Here is a 14967-nt window from a genome sequence, read left to right on the forward strand (position 1 = left end):
AGGACTATGAGTAGCCTTAGTTAGTTTTCCAATTCATAAATTCAAATTTCCTAAACAATGCCAAGAATTGTTATTAATGCAGAAATTACATACAGTTTATTAAGGTTTAGGTACCTGTGATGGTTGCAATGGTTTAGAATTCCTTCTAGTTTCATTGAAAGGGACATTACGTATTGAAAATTAAAAAAAAACAAATGTTGCTTCAGTCACTTAGAGTGTCAGCACTACACAAAAAAAAACGACATCCATTGGTAAAATATTACACAATGAAGAACCTCAAATTACCAGAATAATAATTTGCCATAAAGTCGATCTAATATAGAGGCAAATATTGTCCGTGTATTTATATGGTGTTCATATGGTGTTCATATGGTGTTCCTATGGTATATATATGGTATATATATGGTATATATATGGTATATATATGGTATATATATGGTATATATATATATATATATATATATATATATATATATATATATATATGGTATATATATTATATATATATATATATATATATATATATATATATATATATATATATATATATATATATATATATATATATATATATATATATATATATATATATATATATATATATATATATATATATATATATATATATATATATATATATATGATAACATATATATATATAATAACATAATTCTTGGGTTCTCCGTTAACCTTTTTTTTTTTTTCAAAGTACCATGTATCAGTATGGCTTTATACTAGCACAATGTTATCGCTGGAATAATTTCCAACCCATAAATCTCAATCTATTGCATCTATTAAGCTATGTGTACCCTTGATGTCAGCCAGCACTATACGATACCTTCCATCGAATACATGCAATATTAAAGAAAATATGTTGGAGGATTAACATTAGTTCTTCTTTAGACTTTTTTATTACAGTACTGGATAACAGTTTTGCTTTACTACTATAAATACAATTATTTTTCAATGTATCAGTATATGTAATGTCAGCTGATACTATAGTATGCCTTCTAATGGTGTTAAGATACTGTGAGTTGGGCAACATGATAATTCAAAGGTGCTGTCGTAAACATGAAACTTTGTTATTTTGTGCCGCCATCTCCTGGTTTAAAGTCATGATTGCAGCCTCAGCCAGCTCATTCAACAAGTACCTGCGTTTCTTAGACTCTTGTTTTTTCATCTAACCTGTCATTTGGGTTGGCGTCTGGACTTTACTTGAAAAAGGCCTTTTCTTACTTTTAAAATGTTCATACTAAACAAACAAAAAAAACACAGGTAAAGTCCCTGTTCAACCTTTCCCTTGAGCTTCCGCATTCCTTTCTAGCTAATGTGTTGCGTGCCACTGAACAGCATTTCTAAAAGTAAGATGAAATTTAGATGGGTGCAGTCTAAAACAATTTATAAATGATCTTTGAACTCAGTTGGGTATTGTTAACGCATGCTTAATGGAGAAAATATTCAACTTTTTCAGGAAAACCGACTTACCCCACCTTTTAAGCGTGCAAAAACATAAATCTGGTGCCAGGAATGAATTTTCAAGCCTCGAGTTTGTTTAAATGAAATAAAATCTGCCTCTGATGTAGACTGTGTTAAAAAAACAGCAGGAATCACAGTTTACTCTCCAGTGCTTAGTCTACCGGGCAAACGAGCTCCCCAGAGGTGTTTTGCCTGCACGGCAGTGTGCCTCTGCAAGCATGTCTGGCCATATGTGTTAGAATGCACCTTATTCCAGAGAGAGCAAGCAAACATGGCAGAGGTGAAAGGCAATGGGCCACAGCGCTGCACCCTGACTCGGTGTCTGCTTAGTTTTGTTTACACGGCACTGCTGGGATCCAATCTGTCGCTCATAATGGTGAGCTATGAGCTTATGAGTTGTACTGACGAATATATTTCAAGTATACATACCTAGGAAATGGCTGCCTTTGCGTTGTCTTTTGGTATATGTCTGCATGAACTTCCCATTATGTCATTCTTTCTATTTTTGAAAACATCATATATTAGTTTTAAAATAGTTACGTTGCCTCTCACCTGTCATTACAAAAATGTTAAATGAAATATATATTAAATTATTGTATCTATTCAGTGTCATTGTTATTTCTCATTTATCTTCACAATGTTTGGATTTTCTTTTATTTAAATTGTTGATTTTTCGCATTACATCATGATACAATGATATGTTACGTATTGCACTGCTGAGTGTCTGCAGATGCATGGTGAGGCATGCAATACTCTTGACTTTTGGCAGAGGGCGATAGTGAAACCAAGGATTCCTATTTGGCCCACATCTCAGCCCCTTATAATGTAATAAGGGATGGTATAAGCCTAACCCTATTTTCAAAAAACTGCATAGGGCACATATGTGGGTGATTTATTTATTTATCTCTCTGTCACGGACCAGGAACAGAAACGGGACCCAATTGCCTTCGTTTTACTCAGTTTTATTTAGAAGGAGGAAAGGACTTGCAGCCACGGCCTGGGGATCGTCGGTAACGGGTAACAGGTCGCTGGGAACGTGGAAGTGGCACTTCCGTGTCGAGCTTAGGCAAAATCGAAAGCGAGGAAAAAAACAAGTCGGTGGCCGGGGCAGAAGAGCAAAAACGTAAACGGGTTCAGAAAGAGGTCAGCAACGGGAATTAGACAGAGAACAGGGCAGGATAAAGTCAGGAGTCACAAAAGATTGCCAAGCATATAGCGGAGGTTCAAAAACGATCCGACGAGTGTTGTCAGGAAAGCGGGGGTTTAAAAAAGAGGAGGCAGCCAATCAGCGTCCGCGGCTGTTGAAACCAACGGAGCAGACTCAGATGACCCGCATCAGTAATCATGACACTCTCTTTCTCGTTATCTCTCGCTCTTGTTCTCCTTTTTAAAGCATGTACTAATGATTTTACGTAGATTTTGATTTGTATTTTATTTGATTACACATTACATAAAGTGGACCGAAAGTGTCCAAAAAAACCGATACATAAATGAAAAAAAAATAAGTGCGAATCACTTCACATGTTCAATGCCATTGACGGCTGAAGACGTTGTTGTAATATCGAAACAGTATATATAGACATGATTGCATGAGTTCTTTATTAATAACCTTTCTTCCAGTTAGAAAAGGCTGCGAGCTTTATCAGAATTTGCCAGACCCAGTCTAGACAAAGAGCTGGCGCAAAGTACTATCTCTTTAGTTTTGCTTTTATCATTATGTTTGGGGATTCTTCAAATATACAGCCTGTATCTGCACTCATATTCGCCAGAATATTCAGTTTAATAGTTTGATAAAAACCTCAGCAAAACTGTCAGCGTTTGCTTTACGCATTTCACAACCTAGATGCTCAACAAACACACAGAGCGAGAAGCATCTTCCTTTTCTAATGTCTTGGTTGCATTTAAACTATGCTGGCAGTGGATGAATAGATAGACATATTTAACCAACATACCGTAGATTCTTTGTTCTCCTTGCTTCTAGACGTTTAATTACTGTCTGGTTATGATGCATAAGATAATGTAATCTCCTCTCTGTTATTACTGTTTTTATAATAAACAACACTCTGTAGCAAAATTTGAGTTCAATCCAGAACAAAAGGTGGTGGCGGGAGTTTGCCGAAGAAACACAATGTCACAAAAATGTTTGATGGAAATTCCCCCTAGAGTGTGTTCAAACAAATGTTAACATTTATTTTTTTTGGGGGTATTTTTTTTGGTAGCTTTGCCGCGGTAACAGAACATCATCTTGCCACTCGACACCACCCTAGAGAGTGCAATGTTGCTTTGTGATCCAGGTCACTGCCCGGTTACAACAAAATCTCACCGAAAGTACTTTCATCCGTCATATTTTGGGGATCAAGTAAAGTATGCGAAATATGGAAATGTAGGTTCCTTTTAGAAAAAAACGGCTCTATTGGCTCGGCTCACTTCAAAGGGCAGTCTCCTTCAGCCGCCAAACAGTTCTTTAGATTGTTTTGTTTTTAATTATATATTACAAATAATGATTAAACATCGTAGATAGATAGATAGATAGATAGATAGATAGATAGATAGATAGATAGATAGATAGATAGATAGATAGATAGATAGATAGATAGATAGATAGATAGATAGATAGATAGATAGATAGATAGATAGATAGATAGATAGATAGATAGATAGATAGATAGATAGATAGATAGATAGATAGATAGATAGATAGATAGATAGATAGATACTTTATTCATCCCCTAAGGGAAATTCACATTTCCAGCAGCATCCCTGAGCTGAGAACAGTACAATAATAAAGCCAAAAGAATACAATATACAAATACCCAGTGTGACGTGCAAATGCCCACTGTAGCGTGTTATATAGAGTAACTAAATAGTGCTACACAGAATACATATTGCAGTAAGATTCGGTAATATCCAATGTAGGTGGTGTGGTTTAATGTGGGCCTTTACTCTGCCGGGTGGAGTTAAAGAGCCTCATGGCATGAGGAAGAAAAGATCTCTTCAGTCTGTCCGTAGTACAAGACAGTGACAGCAGTCTGTCGCTGAAACTGCTCTTCTGTCTGGAGATAATGCTGTGTAGTGGATGCGATGGATTGTCCATGATTGACCTCAGCTTTTTCAGTGCTCGTCTCTCAGCTACTGTTGTTAGGCTGTCCAGCTCTTTGCCCACAACAGAGCTCGCTTTCCTAGCCAGTTTATTGAGACGAGAGGCATCCTTCTTCTTGACGCTGCCTCCCCAACACGCTGCCGCATAGAAGAGGGCGCTTGCCACTACTGTCTCATAGAATATTTTCAGGAGCTTTTTGCAGATGTTGAAGGAGGCCAGCCTTCTGAGGAAGTAAAGTCGGCTTTGCCCTTTCCTACATAGAGCTTCTGTGTTGGCAGTCCACCAGTTTAATTTATTTTGAATGTGTATTATGCTTCCATTGTATAATAACCATTATTGTTTCAATCAACAAGGAGCGTTTATCTAATTTAAGCTTTAAAATTTTGGCAAACAACAGAGATGACGGCACTAGTAACAGAAGGTTTCAAACACCTTCGAGAGAGGAGATAGAAGAACACAGAGGAGATGAAAAGTGAAGGAGAGAGAAAAAGACAGAGAGAGAGAGAGTAGGTGAAAAATAGTCAAGTAAAGAAAAAATATAGAGAGAAAGAGAGAGAAGGGTAGAGAGAGAAAGAAAGAAAGAGAGCAAGACAATGAGAGAAAGAGAGAGAGATAAGAACAAATAAAGAAAGTGAAAGAGTGAAAAGAGAGATACAGATAAAAGAGAGAAGGGAAGAGAGATAATTGATATAAAATAAGAAAGAGGTATAGAGAAAGAAAGAGGGAAAGAAATCGAGTAGAAGAGGTAGCAAGGGATATAAAAAGAAAGATAGATAAAGAGTGAGTGGGAGAGTGAGAAAAGAGGGAACAGGGAGAGAGTGAGAAGGAAAGAGAGAAACAAAGAGAGAAAGGGAGTGCTAGAAAGGGTGAGAGAAACAGCAAGAGAGAAAGAAAGTGTTTCAAAGAATATCTTGTATGTAACAGCTAGTTAAACAATCTCAAACTACTTTGGTTTGCTCTCAAATTCATGACGCACTCAAGAGTGGACACTGAAAGTGAGTCATGTTTGCCTTTTGGGTCTACGTGACTCACACCTCCTCCCACAGCTTTTAATATGTATTCAACAAAACCAAAGAGAACGTTCTCCGCTGCTTGCTTTTAAACATTACTCTCAATCTGAACCTTCTCCTCGAATCAGGATGTTAGGTGTGTGTGCGGATTACCTTCAAAATCTTCCCACGCATGATCTATTTTATTGAAGGTGATACTCAGGGCAACCTGAATATATTCAAATAGGGACCTTTATGAACTCTGTGTAAACTTTTGTTGACCGGCAATTTCCGGTGCTGCACGGCATTGAGCCGCCATGACAAAAACATATTTCCAACTGCTTCCATAAATGTGGATGACTATAGTGAAAATGCACTGTTCAAAAATATATACACACTTATAACACTTTAAAAACACATGGGATCTCAACAGGGGTGAAATGATATTGAATATATTTCCTGATAATTACCGTATTTGGTAAGGACTATAAGGCACACCGGGTTGTTGGGTGCATTCTCAAAAAGTCTCTCTCAATAGCTGCACCGCTTATCCTCATTCTCAAAAAGTGTCATTTTGTAATATGTTTCTGGTTTAAGGTATAAGGCACATGAAATTAAAACTGAAGTAACAGCTAGGGTTGCATACAAAAATAAATAATTACATTAAAATCAAAATGATTTATGTAATAAACCATTAACACACATGATGACATTTTAACATTTTCTGATTTAACCACTTAAATAATTCATAACTGCATAAATAGTTACTGTTCTGTCCTCACTCTGAAGTGTACCCCATTTTCACCACCTAGTGGATGATATGTAACAACAACAACAACAACAACAACAACAAAATATTTGCAACAAGCATTACAAATTATGTGTCTGTCTTGCCATTAAAATTCTGCATGTTTCCTCTTTTTCTTTTAGCAAAAAACAATTGAGATTTTAACCAATGCTAGATGCTCCAAGATCATTTGATATGTTTCTCAAAAAGCATAACAGTATCCTTACACTGGCACAAAAGATCCTAAAGTAAACAGCATTTAAATATATTGGATAAAACATACAACATTGAAAAGAACACATCTATTGGATGAAAAACTCCAATATTGGACAGTGTTCTGACAGGGAATAAAGACTGAAAAAGAATACTCTTGTGCATTGTGGTTATCGTTAGAACCCATTTTAACATTGGTTGAAATGTGACAAGCATCTTTGCACAATCAACATGTTGACCAAAATACAACTCAGTATGTTCCTCAAAGGCAGAACAGTTATCATATGTAGGATCCTTTATTTGTAACTATGCATTTTCAGTTGTGTCCACGGTATTTTTGGGGGGATATGAGGCTCACTTTCATATTGTTGGCCAATTTGTGGTTTTAATTTGCACATTGTTGTGTGAAAAATTATGTAGTTTATGCGTTTGGCACAAAAAATGGTCACATAGTTAATTGGGAAAAAATAAACATAATGTCTGGTCCATTTTGCCCAAATATCTTTTTAGCAACGCAAAATGAATTTCAGTATGTAGCACCTATTTATGTGTTTACATGCATGCTTGACAATGTTAATGATAATACATCAACAGATTGTGTCCAGGGAGAACTGTTTCCCGATCTGGACCAAGACAACAGCTTCTGGACTGTCAATGGCAGAAGGCATACAAAAGTGTAGCCCAGAAAGGGGTCCTTTCAAGTCTTTTAAACCTTGGCCGTGACAATATCTGCTCTTTTGTGGGGGAACAACAGGGTGAGCACTGATAGAGCCCTACGAATGACCCCTTGCAAGCTCCTACTGTGAATGTTTCTAACCAAATAATCAGAAACACACTCCAACATGGTGCCCTGAGGGCTGACATTCTGTAGAAGAACAACATAATTTATCACCACTATGTTACTGGTCTTCTCCAATGAGTGCAGGTTCAATTTCTCTCTCTCTCTCTCTCTCTCTCTCTCTCTCTCTCTCTCTCTCTCTCTCTCTCTCTCTCTCTCTCTCTCTCTCTCTCTCTCTCTCTCTCTCTCTCTCTCTCTCTCTCTCTCTCTCTCTCTCTCTCTCTTTTTTTTTTCTCTTTTTTTTGATTGAGCCTAAAAATCACATTCGTCTTTAAAATGGTATATATAGGTATACAAATGGTGGATAGATGGAAACTGTGCTGTGTGGATAGGTACATACTGTAGATAGATAGATAGTGAGGTCATTTACTCCAATATTTGCATGCTATTAATCATCAACCGTTATTAACAAAACAAATGCATTGTCATTGATAGCACCGTAGTGTATATTCTTCATAAAAAATATTAGACATGGCACTCCAGGATAAACACTTAATAAATAATTTAAAAAGAAAAATAAGCCATAAAGAATGTTAGTTTAAATAGTAGAACTATGTACAAGTTAGTGCATGGAGACTGGTTGTAAGTTGAAAGTGCATTGTAACAATAGTGCAATGGAAAATAGTGCAATAAAGACTTAGCAGCAACACAAGTCCCAAACAAGTCGATAAATAAGATATTAATACCCATGTTTCTATCCATAGGCAAGATATATAGTTTGCAGTTTTGAGGGCTTGTTTAGAGATGCAATTGCCTTGGGGAAGAAACGGTCTTTTAACATGTAAGTCCTTGTTTTACATTTTATGTTTTGCCTTAACATAATTGGTTACTGATTTATTTTAAAACCAACCCATCTATAGTCTATATATTCAAAATGGAGGAAATAATGTCTGTTTTGATCTTAAAAAAAACAGACAAAATAAAACGGTGCACTTTTTTGATGAGCAAGCTGTGGCTTTTGCTCTTAAGAGGTTTGGTCAAGTGCCAGAAAGATGTCAGCTTTATCGATTTACAGCCCATTCCGCTCACAAGCTGACGAGTAAAAAAAAATTAAACTTTATTGAAACGCAACCTGTGCCAAATTTCTAACTGTCCTTGTTCTAAAACTTTTTAAAGCTTTGTTTTAAGTTGATAATAACGTGTTGGACCTGGTAGATGTTTGCACATAGGAGGCTGGTTCAGGGTTCATTGTTCATGGTTCACAGAACTCTTAACCATTGGTTCGCCATCTGTGGTTCGTTTTGGGTAAGTGCAGGCCGGCGCCAAGCTGATTTTTGATGTAGGGTTTGTTTCTCTACATTAAACGAATAGTACTTGTTTCCTTGGTACCAGTAGCAGGAGAAGCCTCCTGATCTGACTCAGACACTGCACTTTTAGCATTTGGATGTTTTTGTTTTTCGGTTTAAAGGGTTAGCCCGCTTTTCAGGAATAAGCTGGACCTGTGTTTTAATTCAGATTCTGAAATGGCGACTCAATGGTTTAATCAATAATATATATTTTTAAAAAGTTGTACTTTGCTTTTGCGCTGTTCACATGCAATCGGAATGATCTAATGGGACATACAGTACTAAGGTTCGGTCACCTCATGACTCCCAACACATCAGTTGGGTTCAAATGGACCCATGACAAGCTCATTGTTAGAATGTGGTATTGTTAAAAGCTGAAACTGAAATATGTCTTAAAATGAATACAAAACAATCTGGTTTGCAAGTATAATTAAACAGAATTAATTAAAAATAAAACAAGATTGTATAAACGTACCTGTGAAGCCAAAGTTGTTTACCTCACTAAAGTTAGCCTTCTTTTACCCGCATTTGGTCGACTTCAAACTCAACTGACAGTAGGATGGACGATTGAAAAACATTGGTGTGGGGACACACGCGGAAACAATTAAAGCTGGGCGTCTCGTATCTTTGTTGTACATCAGCATTGCTAACTCTGCAGCGTTATTAGCCTGACTATCGCTCTCACAGACGGTTTGATAGTGGAAGATTATGGAGGGGACGTTTAACTCATGCGTAAAAAGCTATGTGATATGTCCTAGCACGGTAAATTAGTGCATCGTTTGCACAGAAGAGAAAGGAAGGTGGGCAGATCGGTCCAAATAGCAATACAATTGATACTTAGTGACTGCTTGCTTCAGATCTATACATTGTCTCAGGATCGATATTGTCTCCCCATTGTATCCATCACAATAATGCCGTAAGATGATACATACATTATAAATATGAAACTTAATCCAAATGTGTTTAAACTTCATTCGCACTACTAATATGATTTTCAAAAACATTGTGCAATGGAAGGTATTTTAGTTGTTTTGGTGACATGTTGGGGCATTATTTGTATTTTCGATAGATCGCTGATTTTGTGGGTTTGTTGTGGTAGAAATATTTTTATATTGTTAAAAATGTTTTTACATTATATATTTTTTTGTGGAATTATATTGTGCAATATAATTCATTTTTGTTGTCTTATTAGCCTATTTATACATATTTCTTTTTTTTTCATTGCAATGCTGCTTTTTTTTGAAGTTTGATTTTCTTGACTTTTTTCTGAAAAATAATTGTACTGTTAAAAATATACTCACATTATGTTGTTTTTACTGTCAAAATTGAATTTTCTACATGTGCAGAGAGACAAAGGTGTTTTACTTTTCTTGTTGACCTTGTCAGGACCAGAACGGAAAACAGGACCCACTTGCGCTACGTTTACCAAAAGTTTTATTCAAAGAGAGAGGAAGGGCTGCGCCCACGATCCAGTGTTCGCTGGGCGTGGGAAGCAAGTCGCTCTCGTACTCGGATTGTGATCCGAAAACCGAAGTGGATCTTCCGTAGCATGCGATGGCGGTGTCAGGGGCAGAGAACTGGTCGGTAGCCGGGACTGGTGTGGGTCGGAAACGAGTTGTAAGCCAGACCGGGAGAGTAGACGTAGTCGGGAACAAAAAGGGGTTGTAAGCCGGGACGGGAGCGCAGATGTGGTCAGGATCCAAACAGGTCGTAGCCGGAGACAAACGGGAGCAAAAGCGGGACAGGCGGGAGTTAGGGTCAAAAAAGGCATGCCTTGAATAACAGAGGTTCGCAGACTCAGACTGACAACAGGGGATTGATTAGATTTGTAAGGTTTATTGTTCTATATTCTTTATCAATTATCCATTATCCGTTATCGGTCAAATCATAATACGCTACAAAGCCAAGGGGCCGAGACACTTGCTCTCAGCCACGAGGCTGAGTCAAGGTCCTAGCCATAGAGCCAAGCAGCGATCAGTGTGAATGCACCGTTCTCGGAGGTACTGCAATACCGGGCCGATGCGTGGAGTGGACAAAGCAAGCTCTTATGCCGTGGGGGGGGGGGATTTTGTAAGGTTTATTATTCTATAATCTTTATCAATTATCCATTATCCGTTATCGGTCAATTCATAATGCGCTACAAAGCCAAGGGGCCGAGACACTTGCTCAAAGCCAAAAGGCTGAGTCAAGGTCCTAGCCCCAGAGCCAAGGGGGGGAGGGATTTTTTAAGGGTTATTGTTCTATCTTCTTAATTCATTAGGGGGGGGGGGATTTTTTAAGGGTTATTGTTCTATCCTCTTTATTCATTAAGGGGTTTTTAAGGGTTATTGTTCTATCTCCGTTATTCATTATCCATTATCCGTTATCGGTCAGTTCATAATACGCTACAAAGCCTCGGAGCCGGGACACTTACTCTCAGCCAAAAGGCCAAGCTAAGGTCCTAGCCCTGAAGCCTTGCTGCGATCATTGCGAATGGGGGGGGCTTTGGGGTTTTTAAGGGTTATTGATCTATCTTCGTTATTCATTATCCATTATCCGTTATCGGTCAGTTCTTAATACGCTACAAAGCCTAGGAGCCGGGACACTTACTCTCAGCCAAAAGGCCAAGCTAAGGTCCTAGCCCTATAGCCTTGCTGCGATCATTGCAAATGCACCGTTCCCGGAGGTACTGCAATACCGGGCCGATGCGTGGAGTGGGCAGAGCAAGCTCTTATTCCATCTCCGGAATGCAAAAATCAAAGGCCAAGCTAAGGACCTAGCATCAAAGCCTAAAGCCGGCCAAGCTAAGCGGGGGGTTTTTAAGGGTTATTGTTCTATCTTCGTTATTCATTATCCATTATCCGTTATCGGTCAGTTCATAATACGCTACAAAGCCTAGGAGCCGGGACTCTTACTCTCAGCCAAAAGGCCAAGCTAAGGTCCTAGCCCTAAAGCCTTGCTGCGATGACAGTAACTTCATAGACAAACCTATAAGGGGTTTTGGGGTTTTTAAGGGTTATTGATCTATCTTCGTTTTTCATTATCCATTATCCGTTATCGGTCAGTTCATAACACGCTACAAAGCCTAGGAGCCGGGACACTTACTCTCAGCCAAAAGGCCAAGCTAAGGTCCTAGCCCTAAAGCCTTGCTGCGATCATTGCGAATGCACCGTTACCGGAGGTATTGCAATACCGGGCCGATGCGTGGAGTGGACAGAGCAAGCTCATATTCCATCTCCGAAATGCAAAAATCAAAGATAGTGACTTGATAGAAAGTACACAAAAGGCCAAGCTAAAGACTTAGCCAAAGGCCAAGCTAAGGACCTAGCATCAGAGATCACTGAGTCCTAACCACCAAATTCGGCGTTTATTTCCTTAACGGACTAATTTGATGGCATGCGAGCGTGTTGTTAATAGCGTGAGGCTACCTCCCAAAGGCACGGTTTAGGATGAAAGTTATATTATTATTATTAAAGCTTTGAAAACTCCCTCGATGTACCGTCTTTCTTTGTAAATATGTGTAATATGTATTTGCAACTGTATATTTTTGTAATGTATTTATTTGTATTTATTTGAGACACTTATTCTGCACGAGCAAATTAAAAAAGAGGGGCGGAGCAAACGCGGGCTGATGGGAAAGTCGGGACTGGTAAAGGTGAGTTTTTGTGGACACGGCGGACAATAATGGATATATATTTTCCCCACCCTTACCTTTGGAAATATACACTTTTTTTCCTTGGATTACTATCAACGGGCACCCAGAATCTGCAGGTCTGCAACAAATTTTAAGTACCTATATCAGTTTGCATTCATTTTGGCGGCTGTGATTTTTGGACTGTGTGCTTCAATGAAGGACCGGGAACAGTGCATTCGCAATGATCGCGGCAAGGCTTTAGGGCTAGGACCTTAGCTTGGCCTTTTGGCTGAGAGTAAGTGTCCCGGCTCCTAGGCTTTGTAGCGTATTATGAACTGACCGATAACGGATAATGGATAATGAATAACGAAGATAGATCAATAACCCATAAAAACCCCAAAACCCCCCCACTAGAATTGTGTTCAATAGGATTTTGCCAGCTGTGATTTTTAGACTGTGGACGCAAGGCTTTATACCTTAATGAAGGAAACCATGCCAACTTATGCTAGCTTTGATTTTTGCAATCCGTAGATGGAATAAGAGCTTGCTCTGTCCACTCCACGCATCGGCCCGGTACTGCAGTACCTCCGGGAACGGTGCATTCGCAATGATCGCAGCAAGGCTTTAGAGCTAGGACCTTGGCTTGGCCTTTTGGCTGAGAGTAAGTGTACCGGTTCCTAGGCTTTGTGGCGTATTATGAACTGACCGATAACGGATAATGGATAATGAATAACGAAGATAGAACAATAACCCTTAAAAACCCCCATTTTGTTACAATCGCGGGACTTGAAGTTTGGCTTGGATTCATTTCGTGTTTTATTGATGTGGGTGCATGCGGCTTATATACAGGTGCGGCTTGTGTATGGACAAAATCGGTTTTCCCCTTAAAATGTGATGGGTGCGGCTTATAATCAGGCGCGCTCTATAGTCCGGAATGGACGGTATATATTTTTATATTTTGTTACAATACTGCTTTTTGGTTTTGACTTTTGTTCTGAAACAGTTGTTGTCGTAAAACATTGTTATCATTTAAAAACTATTTTTACAATGTATTGATTTTTACTATTTGCACTTTATTTTCAAAATATTGTGCAATAGAAGGTAGTGTAGTTGTCTTGTTGATCTTATACATAATTCATATTTTCGTTATATTGTTGCTTTTTGTGTCTGACTGTCTTAACTTTTGTTCTGAAACAGTTGTTGTAGTAAAGTATTTCATTGTTAAAACAATTCAAGGATTTCACATTTGATTATTTTTCAATTTGCTCTTCTTTTTTTAAATATTGTGCGAAAGAAGGGCAGCACAGCGGCCGAGTGTGCGGCACAGTTCATGATATTGAACCTCCTGTGTGGAATTTGCATGTTCTCCCCATGCTTGCGTGGGTTTCCTCCGGGCACTCTCGTTTCCTCCCACATTCCAAAAACATGCATGTCAGGTTAATTGGCCGTACCAAAATTGTCCCTAGGTGTGAATGGTCGTCTTTTTCTGTGTGCCCTGCGATGGGAACCTGTCGTGGGTTCAAATCCAGCTCCAGACTTCCTGTGCGGAGTTTGTATGTTCTCCCCGTTCTTGCGTGGGTTTCCTCCGGGCACTCCGGTTTCCTCCCACGTTGCAAAAACATACATTTCAGGTGAATTGGCCGGTCCAAAATTGTCCCTAGGTGTGAATGAGCGAATGAGTTGTCTGTCCCTGTGTGCCCTGCGATTGGCTGGCAACCTGTTCAGGGTGTCCCCTGCCCACTGCCCGGAAATGGCTGGGATGGGCTCCAGACCCCCCGTGACCCTAATGAGGATAAGCGGTACGGCTGATGAGATGAGATGATATATACGGTATATATATATATATATATATATATATATATATATATATATATATATATATATATATATATATATATATATATATATACATATATATATATATATATATATATATATATATATAGTAGATTACTTTTTTTTGTTAAACAAATGCCTGAGCCTGTTAATAGGGTCCGGTCCTTGGTTTTAATGTATAATAGAGTGTATTATAAATAAATGAAAGTTTCTTCTTCGCAGATATTGACTATCACAGGTAATTTTTAGGTGCGACACCACAAAAAAACGAGGGATTACTGTACTTCCCTTTCCCAAAATCTGAGGATGCGTCAAAGTCAATAGAAAAAAATCAGCAGAGACTTTGCAATATGATTTAAATCCCTGATATATGGGAGAAAGCAAATTACCAGTGATCATGTATCGAGATGGAAGCAAGGTCAAACAGTCTTTGCGTGGCAACATCTCATTAGCTCGCCTACGCAAAGTGTCGACTCCGATTGATTCCCTACCGACATCTCCTTTAACCACCCCGGTCGAGCTCGCGGGAATCGAGCTAAAAATTGGTGTTGTCGACGCCTATTTCTCTGTCTTGCTAGTTAGTCCCCTAGTGCATGGGTAAAGTGTAAGACACGGTTATTCAAGCGAAAGTCTATTAATTATTGACATTTGAACAATACATGTGGGCGACACACAGTAGCATTCAGATGCTAAACGAGCGAAAAAAAATGTATCTACTAGGAAATGTAGTGTTCTCGTAAAAAGATGTGTTTTTGCCTGTATATGTATATTTTTTGAGCAGAATAGCCTGACACAACTATTGCAAATGAAACACAACTAAAAATGTTCA

The 14967-nt window shown here is 38.5% G+C and overlaps 1 protein-coding gene and 3 pseudogenes across 1 annotated transcript in view; 2 read left to right on the top strand and 2 right to left on the bottom strand.

Annotated features, from left to right (window-relative positions):
- csmd2 (CUB and Sushi multiple domains 2) overlaps positions 1-14967 on the top strand; it is a 312145-nt gene that overhangs the window by 108638 nt on the left and 188540 nt on the right. The gene's annotated exons all lie outside the window — the stretch shown is intronic.
- LOC148371207 (U2 spliceosomal RNA) lies at positions 11333-11476 on the bottom strand (annotated as a pseudogene).
- Positions 11828-11992, bottom strand: LOC148371208 (U2 spliceosomal RNA; annotated as a pseudogene).
- Positions 12775-12909, top strand: LOC148371209 (U2 spliceosomal RNA; annotated as a pseudogene).

Source organism: Urocampus carinirostris, chromosome 2 (assembly GCF_059441175.1).
Source record: "Urocampus carinirostris isolate Australia breed hairy pipefish chromosome 2, RoL_Ucar_1.0, whole genome shotgun sequence".
Taxonomy (NCBI): domain Eukaryota; kingdom Metazoa; phylum Chordata; class Actinopteri; order Syngnathiformes; family Syngnathidae; genus Urocampus; species Urocampus carinirostris.